The sequence below is a fragment of the Medicago sativa genome, chromosome 6 (genome assembly GCF_051527215.1).
Source record: "Medicago sativa cultivar Bolivia chromosome 6, Bolivia_mono, whole genome shotgun sequence".
Taxonomy (NCBI): Eukaryota; Viridiplantae; Streptophyta; class Magnoliopsida; order Fabales; family Fabaceae; genus Medicago; species Medicago sativa.
In genome coordinates this window covers 25,851,855-25,864,168 of record NC_140754.1, presented here as the reverse complement: position 1 = coordinate 25,864,168, position 12,314 = coordinate 25,851,855, and positions in this window count along the sequence as shown.

Below are 12,314 nucleotides of genomic sequence, written 5' to 3'. Positions count from 1 at the left end.
AGATACACTCACAAGAGAATGGAGCAAGCTTTGAAGGTGCTTCAAAACAATTTAAAGCAAAAAGATGAGCAGATAGAAATCTATCGTCAGAAGCTTCAAACTCTTTCTTCCGAGAGGGGGGAGATGATAAAAATGATTGACGAATTTTTGAAAATCATGAAAGCAACAACAGGAGAACCTGCTGAAGATCAACCTAATGAAGTTCCTAAAAACAATGAAAATTGGGACTTGTTAGGCCAAGATTCTGGAAAATACAACTATTATGTAAAATACACAGCTCTAGAAGAATCAAAGATTCCCATTGAGTCAGTAGAACCCAGTGGTTGGAATTCAACAACTAAACCAGAATTAACAACCTCAGATAGCAAAAAATTTTGGGGTGATATAGCTGAAGAAGCAGAAGAGTCAAAAAACGACTTTGCAGAATCAAACGTTGTCGTCGATCCTATTGATGAGCAACTAGGAAAAAATGTCTATGTTATTTTTGATGGCCCTATGAAAGGGATCTATAGTAACTGGGCAATTGCAAAACTCCATATTGATGGAAAAAATGTCCGTCATAAGGCATATCCAACTATGGAAAAGGCAAAAGCTGCTTACAACTCAGCATACAAGGAGGTTACAAATTCAATCGACATGGTTCAACCATCAACAATGGAGGTCAAAAAGAAAGTCTCTGTAGACACAATTCTCAACCTTGAGAGGTTAAAAAACAAAGAGAAAACATTTGACGATTTCATCGGAAAATGGAGATGGTTAACTAGTTACAAAGAAGAACTCGCTCTAGAGTGCTTCTATCCAGTAAACATCAAGTTAAGTGCAAAAGCAAATACCGTACCAGGTATTTCAAAAGAACTCTTAAAAGATTTCTATGATATGGGTTTACTAAAAACAGTTTACCTAGAAGAAGAAGCAGGACGAAGGTTCCAAGAACTTAGTCTCCTTCCAAAAGAAATTGGAGATATAGCTAAAAGATTCAATGATCTCTTTGCAAAAGGGAAAGAAATATTCCTCTAATTTGAACAAACATACCCATGGTATGATTCAGCAAATAATATCATGGCAACTGGACCAAGAACAATTATAAAAATAGGAATTTCAAACAAGACCTATTTACCAGCAAATCTAGAAAGCATTGGATGGTCTGCCCATTCATTCATTTATCAAATGAAACGCTTTTATGATAATCTTATTAGGTATGGTTCGTCCATTACCAATTTCAAAGTCTTATATTCATCAGACTTATGTCTTATGGTTTGTGACTCCAAGAAAAAAGTGACAGATGAACACTTGAAGCAAGTTCTTCACTTTGAAGATCTGTTTTCAGGATTTGAAAATGGTCTCTACAGGATACCAGAAGAAATCCAAAAGGAGTGTTGCCTGTATTTTCAAAAATACAAGGGACACATGTGCAAATGGTGTGCGTCAAAACTGTCGGCACTAGAAGACAAGGCTACAGAGAAAGCTTGAGACACGCGTCATGTAGATGACCTGTTGTAATAATGGAGCCTTATCATCTGAGTCAGATGGGGCCCATTTAGGCAAGGAATCTTATCACATTAGGTGATAATGCATTGTTTTTCTTGTTGCGTGTTGTAATTGCTTTTCTTTTTAGCTGGCTTGGAAAAGGACATGTAACCACTTGTGAGTCCTTTCCGCCTATAAATAAGAGCTTTCAGCTCATTGTAACATAAGAGTAAATGAACAAAGTTTTCTTGTATGAAATTGTTCTCTTAAACTCTTCCTAGTTTCTAACTAGTTGATTCTCGAGCTACTGCTCTGGAGGAATCACGTATTTCTTAGAAATACACCCCAAATTATTCAAAAATATAACCTTAGGTTATACCCAAAACAAATCAAAAGATCAAATACATCAGAAGCTTTGAGCTAAAACCAAAAACAACAAACCTTCCGGTTAATCAAGTAGAATCAACAGTTTTCAAAGAAGACCAACAACTTACAAGTTCAAGCAAAACAATCAGGTATGAATTTAATAACGATTTCTTATAAAAATACTATTCAGTATCATATTATTGTTAACACAAATAATTTTACCATAAAATTATCAAACTAAAATGGAATTTAGTGTAATTAAAGAAGATGCATCCGGTTTTAGAGCCAATGTATTAATAGATCATATAGAAAAGGTAGATTTTACCTTAAAACCTGAAGAAAATTTCAGAGAAAAACAAAAGAATATTATTTCTTTAATAAAAGAAAAAATATCCAGAGAAAACATTCTAAAATATGGAATGATGGTAGGAGAAATACCTATACTGATGGAATCAACAGACGGATCTGTCGTTATAACCATGATAGATAAGGAACAAATAGATGAAAGACTAAAACATCTATCAATGGAAAAAAGGAAAAAGATAGGATATATTCATATATCAACTATCCAAATAATCATAAAAAGTACTTTTATGACCGGAATAGATTCAGAACTAGAACTTCTAATAGAAGATGCTAGAATGAATAAGAATAAATCACTAATAACAAAAGGTGAAGGAAATTTAAAATATGGAAAATTAAAATTTGACATAAATCTACAGATAGGTTTAAGTCTAAAAGATATAGATCTGAATAGATCCATAGTAATCCATTATAGACTTAAAGATCAAGATCTTATGAGATCAGGAAATCATCCTTTTACTATATGTTATAAGATGAATTATGCACTAAGCAACTCTCATCATAGCATAGATTTTAGTGGAAAGGAAAAGATACAGATAGACGAACTATTTGCATCATTTTTAAAATTGGAATCACCAATTCAAAAATCATTAGAAAAATCAAAGTCAATTATGACTATTGATAGAACTCCTTTATTACGGAGTAATAGTCTAAGGCCAAGACAAAATTCTTTGACAAAATTTTTAGCCCCTAGATCTTCGTTTGGAAATGAAGAAAAAGAAGAGCTTAAAAAAGTTATTACATAATTAAAATCAGAGGTTTCAAGCATTAATAAAAAGCTATAATGTCTGGAATAACAATAAAGAACGAACTAAGTTTATTCAAAATAAGATTAAAAACTTTAGTTGATAAAATAGAAGAAAATTTTCTAAGAATAGAAATGAAAAATACCCTTTGGGGAATCCGTGACTTAATAATTCAACATATTTCATGTATAGAAGAAATATTAGAAGAATTGGAAGAAATAGAAAGTATTTCTACCCAACAAAAAGAAAAGGCTGAGATCTTATTATGGCCTGCTGAAAAATTAAGTTATTTAGAAAACCTTTTGAAAAAGGCTGAAGAAAATTTCACTAGTAATTCTGTACCGAACCAATAATGCCTGGATTGGGACTTATAACAGAATTAAAACTTTTTAAAGAAAGGCTAGAAAATATAGTCTGTGATATAGAATATTACAATCAAAGAATTGTTCTAAGACAAATTCTTTTTCATTCTAAAGAATTCGTACAATATCATATAGAATATATTGAAGACTTTCTAAGAGAAATAGAAGATTTAGAAAATCTTACAAATATACAAAAAGAAAGAGCTAAAACACTCTTAAAACCATTTCAAGGTTTAATCAAAATCGAACAAATGTTGAATCAAGTTCGAGAAAATTCCGCTGGCGATTCTGCCGCAAACCTGGTATCAGAGCCAGTAATACAATCCTAAGGGATAAATGGTGAAAATAAAAATAAAAAAGAAAATAAAAATATCTTTTTTCCAAAAACAAAAGCTTTTTAAAATCTCTTTTCCAACTAACCGATTTAAAAAGACAGCTACGTGTCACCCTACTATTAGGCCATACAAGCAACATCAGTTGATTTTTTAACCGACTTTAAAACTCGCAAACATGAGTTGTCAAAATTTCGTTGGCTGTGCCCAAAGACAGGTGTTAGGCTTGTGCCTATGCAAGTGTTTCTCGCACCTATATTGGCAAGTGTGGTGAGATAACACGCATTTCAAAAATAAATCATTCTTCTCTCATGTGTAATGATCTGAAACATAAAAGATAGGGGTAAATAACGAGCACTTGTTGGTTTGTGGTTCTTTCTCAACCTGAACTCTTATGCCCTAGAGGCCATATGCGATTTGCCTGGTAAATTAGGAATCATAACAATGTTTAGAGTGTATGATCTAACTAGGCTCCTGTTATTTTGAAATGGGTCATCATGGCATCCATTTATATTGAACTCATATCAATTAATTAAATATTTAATTAATTATTCAATTAGACATTTAAATTGACTTATTACTTAATTTGATTACTATCAATTTAGTTTTCTAATGGATAAATAACTAATATAATTATAATAAAGATATTTGTCCATATTATAATATAATTAAAAAATAAAATGTTTTAATATTGTGTTGAGCACAACCATAATCATAAGAAAATGTATAATATCCAAATTATAGATTTACACTTGATGTATGAGAGGCTGTATTGTGAACTCAACTCTAACCATGCATAGTGTTGTGGTTACGACAAATACAATATTAGTGGTGCTTCAAATAATAATAAAATATTGTGTTTATTTTAAACAAAATTGATATTGGAACATAAATAGTTGACAATTTATGGAACACTTATTTGGATCTTCTAAATTGTTAAAATGAATTGAGAGGATTATGTGAAAGATCTCTCCGATAAAATGTATTAAAATTCACAACATATAAAAATTATAAGTTGAAGATGATTACTCTAGGTAAGTAAATGTTTAGATGGATAAAAACATACTTTGAAATGGAGTGTATCATTCAACTTGAAGGAGGTGTTTCAGAGTTATTAATCCCGGAGTGTAGTTAATAATAATTTATGCTACATATAGATAAAAACTCAACATAAAGACTTATGACTGACATGAGTTAGATAGTAGAAGCCCAACCATTGTTATGTTGTTTCATGATTTCAAAACAATTATGTTATGAGTAAATGATAACTTAACACAAAATAACAAACACAATACGAACACCGTATAGTATAGAACTGTATTTTTTTCTTTTTTCTTTTCCTTCTATTTCTCTCTCCTCTCCCTCCCACATGACTTCTTTCTCTCTCATCTCTCCCCACAAACACTTGTATGTATTTTTGTTTATCATTTCTCTTATGTCCAAAGTTGTACATTACACCATATGTTTATACGGTAGGTTGTATTTTTCGATTTTTTATGCACCTCAGGATATGAGATTTAGAGAGAAGTGTACATGGTCCACAAAAAATGGTATAATTTTTTTATTGGTTGTCATTTTTTAGTTTACATATATCATTTCTCTTTCAAAATTCCTGAAATATCACAAACGCGTAAGCTATCACAGCGAATAGTATGAATTTTTTAGAAACTTCCTTTCATTAAGTGAAGAATAAAAATGAAGATAAATGGAACAATCAAGAAGATGAATAGTAGAAGCAAACTAAATTCACACTAATTCAATTAGAAACTCAAATCCTATTACCACAAAAATACTCCTAGCATCGAGGAGCCTTATAGAAAAATTCAACCTAAAATTACTTTCTTCCAATTGCTAATACAAACAAATTAATATATCAGAAAGATAAGAGCAGATGAAAGTAACTCAACTTGAAGCAAGGTAATATTATATCAAGCATCTCATGTTACACCAACTCAATTAATTAAATTTTCAAATAAAAAACAAAAAGGCCCTGAAATTGCTACACAAAGCCTCTATGCAACAAGAAGTTTCAAACATTGTAGTTTTCTTTCATCATACGATAATGGCTAAAAATCATCCTATATCTACAGACATCATGTCCCTCATGAACCATAAAAAGACATATACAAATTAATTGAAAAAAATAAAATACCTTGTGGCGAGTAAGAAACAAAAGGAACACATACATGAAGTTTGATAGTCATGAGTAAGAATCATTATTTGACTAAACTTGTATTAGGTTCCATGTGTCTAAGATGAACACCTTATGGAATAAGGATATTCAGCTCTTCAAATGTTCATCTTCCCTATCAATATCCAAAACTACATAAAAAAACGAAATAAATTTCATTCAAAACATGAACGGTAATGTATGAAGCAGTAAAAAAGGTAAGAACCTATTAAAAAAAATCAATCAAATTTTGTTCATTCTGCAATATTTAGTTAATTAGTAAGTTACATTAAAAAAATTAAACCATTTGAATTAACAAATTAATAAGGTTAATGAAGTTTTATTTTATCTTTTTGGTTTCCCTTTTTTTCCTAAAATTGGTCGTGGGTTTGACAATGGTGATGAGTTTTAATTGATTTAGTGGTGTTTGGAATCGATAGAAATCAATGGTGATGATGTTGTTGTTGTTGTTGATGGTGGTTGATGTTTATCAATCTTTCTGGATAAATGATGAAGATGATGATGGTGTTGATGAATGTGATGTTGAAGATGATGAACAAGAGTGAGGAAGAAGATGAAGAAAGATAAAATTAATTAGCTATTGTTGACTCACCGTAAGATAAAATAGATTTGTGTAATCCAATGGTTCTCTTTTAAAAAAAAGAATCAAACAATTTAAATTAAAATAATTAATAGGATCTATGGTGGACCACTCTTAAGGTTGGTCCATGTTGGTCTATATGACTAGATGGTTACCAAGCTGGGGGGGGGGGGGGGGGGGGGGTGAATAGCGCTTTTGAAAAACTTTTATGGAGATTTCATAAAAACGGTTTTAATGAAATTGACTATTTGAAAGTTGCTTGAACAATTACAAACAATGAATTAACAAATGTTAAATATATGTGGAATAAGATTTTGTCTTAGAATTGAGAGATTCACGATATAAATCTTTTGACAGAATCAATTATCAACAATCCTTAAACAAGATACAAAACAATATACAATTTCAAACCAAACCTATATGACAATAAACCTAATTACCAATTGAAAACACAAAACACATGAATTTGAATAATCAAATTGGTATTGCAATTAAATGATCCAAGTGAAATTGTTTTAACCTAAATCAAATGGATTTAGATTAATCTTTTGAGAAAACACTACTTAGATCAAAGCTAGCAATTCACTAATCAATTATTCAAATATTCAAGTGCTATAATAAAAGTAGAGAGAGAGAGAGAGAGAGAGAGAGAGAGAGAGAGAACACCGAGATTTATAGTAGTTCACCCTTGTTCGTCCTCGCTAAGGGCTACGTCTACTCTTCTTGATGAAGTACGCCTTCACCAAGGTCATCCACTATGTATGAAAAGTTGATTACAATGTTTACAAGAGTTCCTTCAAATTAAAGCCATAATTCTTCAACTCCTATGTAAAACAAAGCTCCCCCAAACTTCAAGTACCCCTTGAATTTGGTGCTCCTTGAATCTTCGGATCCTTGAGTTGCCCGTGCACTCATTCGAACTCTTCACTCAATGGTACGTCCGGCAAACGAACCCCTTTCGACTTCAAGAATGGTTAGAAAGACCCCCAAGCCCTTTGGAGGTGGAATGAGATTATTCATTTCCTTTGGAGCCTTGATTAAGCCCAATCAATCTCCTTGAGAGAACCAACTTACAATCCTCTTTTTTTTTTTCTTTTCAAGTACTTCTCTTGTTTATAATGGCAATTTTCACATAAAATACATGATTGTAAAAGTCATATTTGATACACAAAAAAAATAAGGGTAGATGAATTTTCATGATATATATCGCATCAAAGTGGATGTAAAACATAATCTTTAACATTATATGAAGAACCATACTAAGAGTAAGATAAAGCACACTCACTTATTATTATTTTTTAAATGACAAATTTTATTTGCTTGTTTGTTAGCAAGGACTTTTTTTTTTTTAAAAAAAAAAAAAGACGTTAGCAAGGAGTTATATGCATGATCTTCTTATCACTCTAACTCATACATTTCATCCCTAAAACACCAAGCCACCGTATGAGTGCTTTCACAATTGTTATATTTTATTTCTAAAAGTGATATATAATTTTTAATTCAAACTTAATGATCGATCAAAAATTCTTTTTTATATTTTTTATGTAAAATTCATAACACTTAAACTTGTAAATAAAATGTCAAAGTTTTAGATTGAACGAAAGGAATGCTACTATATTTTATACTTCTTTTAAATTTTTAAAATATATCAGTGTTTTAATGTAAACGAACTAGTGTTATCATCAAAAAAATACATGTTAACTTCAATTTATAATTTTGTGTTAAGTTATCAAGCAACAATAATGTTTAACAATATTTCCTCGAAAAAAATTTAACAGTAAATCACAATATCACATTAGATATACATCAATGTTATAAAAAAACTCCATTGCACTTAAGTTTCGTGGAGCATAAAATCTGAAATTTTCTTTTCAAAATTGCTAAATCCAGCGACAAAAAACCTCAAGAAATTATCACGATTGTTTGTGATTGGCTGTTTAACAACACTAGTGGGGTGAATTCCACAAAATCCGGGATTTAGTTAAGAAGCATGATCTGTATTTTGGCTTTTTAACTCACAAAATAACAATCGTGAAATTTTCCAAAAAAATCTGTCGGGACATATAGCATCGCACTTTTCTTTTTATGCTCAAAGAATGAGCTAATGTAATCATCATCGTTTTGTTATTCCTTTTTTCATATTATTCGTTGTCAAGATTTGTTCTCTTATCATATATATCATTAGATATTATATACTGACATCGTTAACAACATTGGACAGAAAAATTCGCACATCTTATGACAAAAGGACAAGGATGTTTCAGATTTGTTTGGTAGCTGAAACATTTATTCATTCTAGTAACAAGCTAGTTTTGTTTTGGTTTGGCTTGTGGAGAAATAATATCATCATACATTTTTGGTGTTCAAAGGACATAATTTAGTGTTCAAAGTGTTGTAAGAGAAAACAATATCATCATACATTTTTGGTGTTCAAAGGACATAATTTAGTGTGTATTTTATGAAGAGTGACCTCAAACGGCATCTCATCTTCCCCCTTGATGTGCTCATGTGATTTTATGTTGGTTGGGGTTGGTCATTCCATCATACCTTAGCATGCTTCTAGTAGGGTTGTTGGATGCAGGGGAAATAAATAAGCTTGTAAAGTATTGTTTGAGTCTTATAGAAGAAAAGGAAAAAGTTTTTTTTCTCGAGCGAACCATATGCAACGGCTAAAGCAGTCTACAATGTTAAGGAGCTATCGAGGAAAATGTTTTTGATTAGAATGAACAAAAACTAATGTATTTTTTTTAACAGTGGTGTTGAAATCCAACTTTGTGCCTGTCAATGTAATTAGGGAAAATTACATTTACCTCCCTCGAAGTCTCTTTAAATAACACAAACACCCCCCTCTTGTTTTAAAATAAGCATTGACCTCCCCTAAATTTTCCTCAAATAAATAGAAACTACCCTTCTCTATTAACAGTGTTTAATTCTCCCTTTCTCCGTTACATTAAAAACAAAAAACCATCCAGGATTTTAACACAAGGATGAGAAAAGCACAACCCGAAATTCAAAATCAAAGCAGCTCCATGATTTGCAAAAATGCATCCGCTCCCACTTAACAGACCAGCAACCTGTATTACCTTTGATGCAAATCCAGATCCCCCACTTGTCTTCAACAAAGAACACTGCAGAAGAACTATGAAGCTATCCTTCAATTCCTTGGAGGCAACTCTAACGAAACATAACAAACATCATGTTTAAAATCTATTACACCATTTGATGTCAAACCTAAATAAGACCAGCAAAGAATCTGAGATGATTTAAAATATGACCTTGAACATCAAACCCAATAACAAAATTCAAGGCTCCACGTAACAAAGACATGTCTAGGATTCATATATTGCTCACAATATAGCCAAAATTAAAGCTTCCATTATTGTTCAATTACATTGAATCCTTCATTTAGAGACCCATTCTTTTTGTTCTCCAGCTGCCATCTCCATTTGTGACCACTTCACTTAAATTGGAATCCAAAACATACTTCAAACAGAACCTGTGATTGCATAAAATTACAAGGGATATTGAATAAAAAGAGTCCAGGTTTGCAAAAAGAGTTCAGATTTACCAACATATATAGAGTGTGCGCTTCTAAAGGAGAACAAAGTTTCCAAGTGAAGAGGTTGGTTGTAGGAAAGGAAAACGCAATGTATCAAGTTTACAACGTGGAAGATGAATTTTTTTTTTCCTACAGAATAAACTTAACAGACGTTTGAAAGTTAAACGGTGGGGGAGGTTTGTGATTAATTAGAAAATAGAGGGGGTGTATGTTACAATTAGATAAACCTCAGGGGAGGTTTGTGTAATTTCCCCATGTAATTATATTCTACGTATGGGTTGTATATATATACATATGAAGGATGACATGATTTTAATTTGAGGTATAAAGGATTACACTGTTGGTGTATACAAGTTAATTATTTCATTAAATATTTTAAATTTAGAAAGATATACATATGATAGATTTTTGGGTTAAATATGTTTTTAACCCCTAGAAAACTCTCAAAAAAAAAACCCTAGAAAACTATGTGTTTTCAAGTTTAGTCCATTAAAAAAATCTATTCAATTTTAATCCCTAGAAAACTATGTATTAAATCACTTTTATTAAAGGACTAAAATTATCAATAAAATTTAATAGGGACTAAACTCAAAAACTTGTAATTTTGTAGGGACTAAAACATATTTAACCCTAGATTTAAATTATTGGTTTTCAATATTTTATTTCTTGGATTGATAGGTATCTGAGTGTCATGGATCAACAAGCCACATCATTAGTCACAGAAACAATTCACAGTCGAAAAAGAATGACATTTACTCAATCCGTAAAAAGCACGCTTGGGAGATGTCAAGGTTAGTCGTTGTCATAAAACTCACGCCATAATAAATTATTAAGGTGATATTTTACTGTCCGAAAACTCACGACAAAATGGATCGGTGTTGGCTTCCACTAGTTCTGTGGAGCAGCCAGCTATGGCTGCCAAACCGCACATATCCGTCCTTCAGCTAGAGGGGGGCACCAAACACTTGTAGAGCTTCAATGTCATCTTGCAGAGAATTTGTCCTAATAAATCCACAATCAATTAAGTAACAAACCACAATCACAGAAATCAACAAACTATCAAGTAACCGAAAACCCTGGATCAATTGTAGTAGAAATAATTTTAATCACGAAAGATATCTGCAAAAGAGGTATAACTTATCTCAATATTTTTGTCAAACGTTTGGTGAGCAAATATTAAAGAATACAATTTCTCACTACCGGAGCACTCTTGCACGTTAAAACAAATGTCCCTTATCTCACCAACTGAGTTATCTCCATGAGAGACATTCCCCATATGGAAATGGATTTCACTTAGTTATCGCGCTAATGCAGAAACCATTGTTGACCGTTCAACCAGAAAATAGTGGTGGAGATTGAAACTGTGTGAAATTGGTCAAACTATAATGAACGAATCAAAATCGTTATATCAACTTTTAACTTACCCTAATTAACTTTTAACATATACAGACACTAAATTATTTCAAATAAAAAATCTATTAATATTAACTTACCCTTAATTTTAGAGTGAATGTTTAAGTAATGATAAATCATTTGAATACAACTGTTTATATGCTTATATATTTAGTCTAGCAACTTAACACCTTAAAGCTGCCAAAGAAGCTAATCAAAGAAAGGATCGTGAATTAGCAAAGAAATATTACAGTATTGCAAGCGAGGAACCGTATCGCCCAGGATCTACATTGCAAGGCAGCTGAAAAAAATATTTGAAAACACAAATCATATGAATGATATGTGGAAGATAGACTTGCATGGACTTCACGGGAAAGAGGCTACACATTTTCTACATAATCGTTTAAATATAATTGAATCAGATCAACTAACAATATGCCAAAACCTTTGGAGGTCATAACAGGTACTTTATATCGTTTTGAAGTTAAATTTTAGCTTTTTAAGTTTATCTTGTATTTCATATATGCCAACACTACAAAGATACATGTAACATAACAGGCAGGGTTCTTTGATTTATTATTTATTTCATATGCTAACATATTTTTCTTTTGTAGTCGTTGGCAAACATAGTCTTGGGGGAGCTGTTATTCCGATCATAGTTCTAGATTTCCTCAACGAAAACAAGTAAACAAATTTTTATTGCACATAAAAGTGAACAGAATAATTAGAACCAAATTTCTCATTACTTTATATGTTTGTTATTTTGCAGATATTACTTAAAAAGATAAGGCTAGGAGCACTACATGTATGACCTAAGTCTCAACCGGTCAAGATACTCATTCATCAAGATGAACGAATCATTACGAAGATATTTACAAGAAAACAAGAAGAGAAAGTTGCGGTAGCGATAAGCCTAAGAAGAAAATATAGAAAGAAATGGTATAAGCATTGGACCA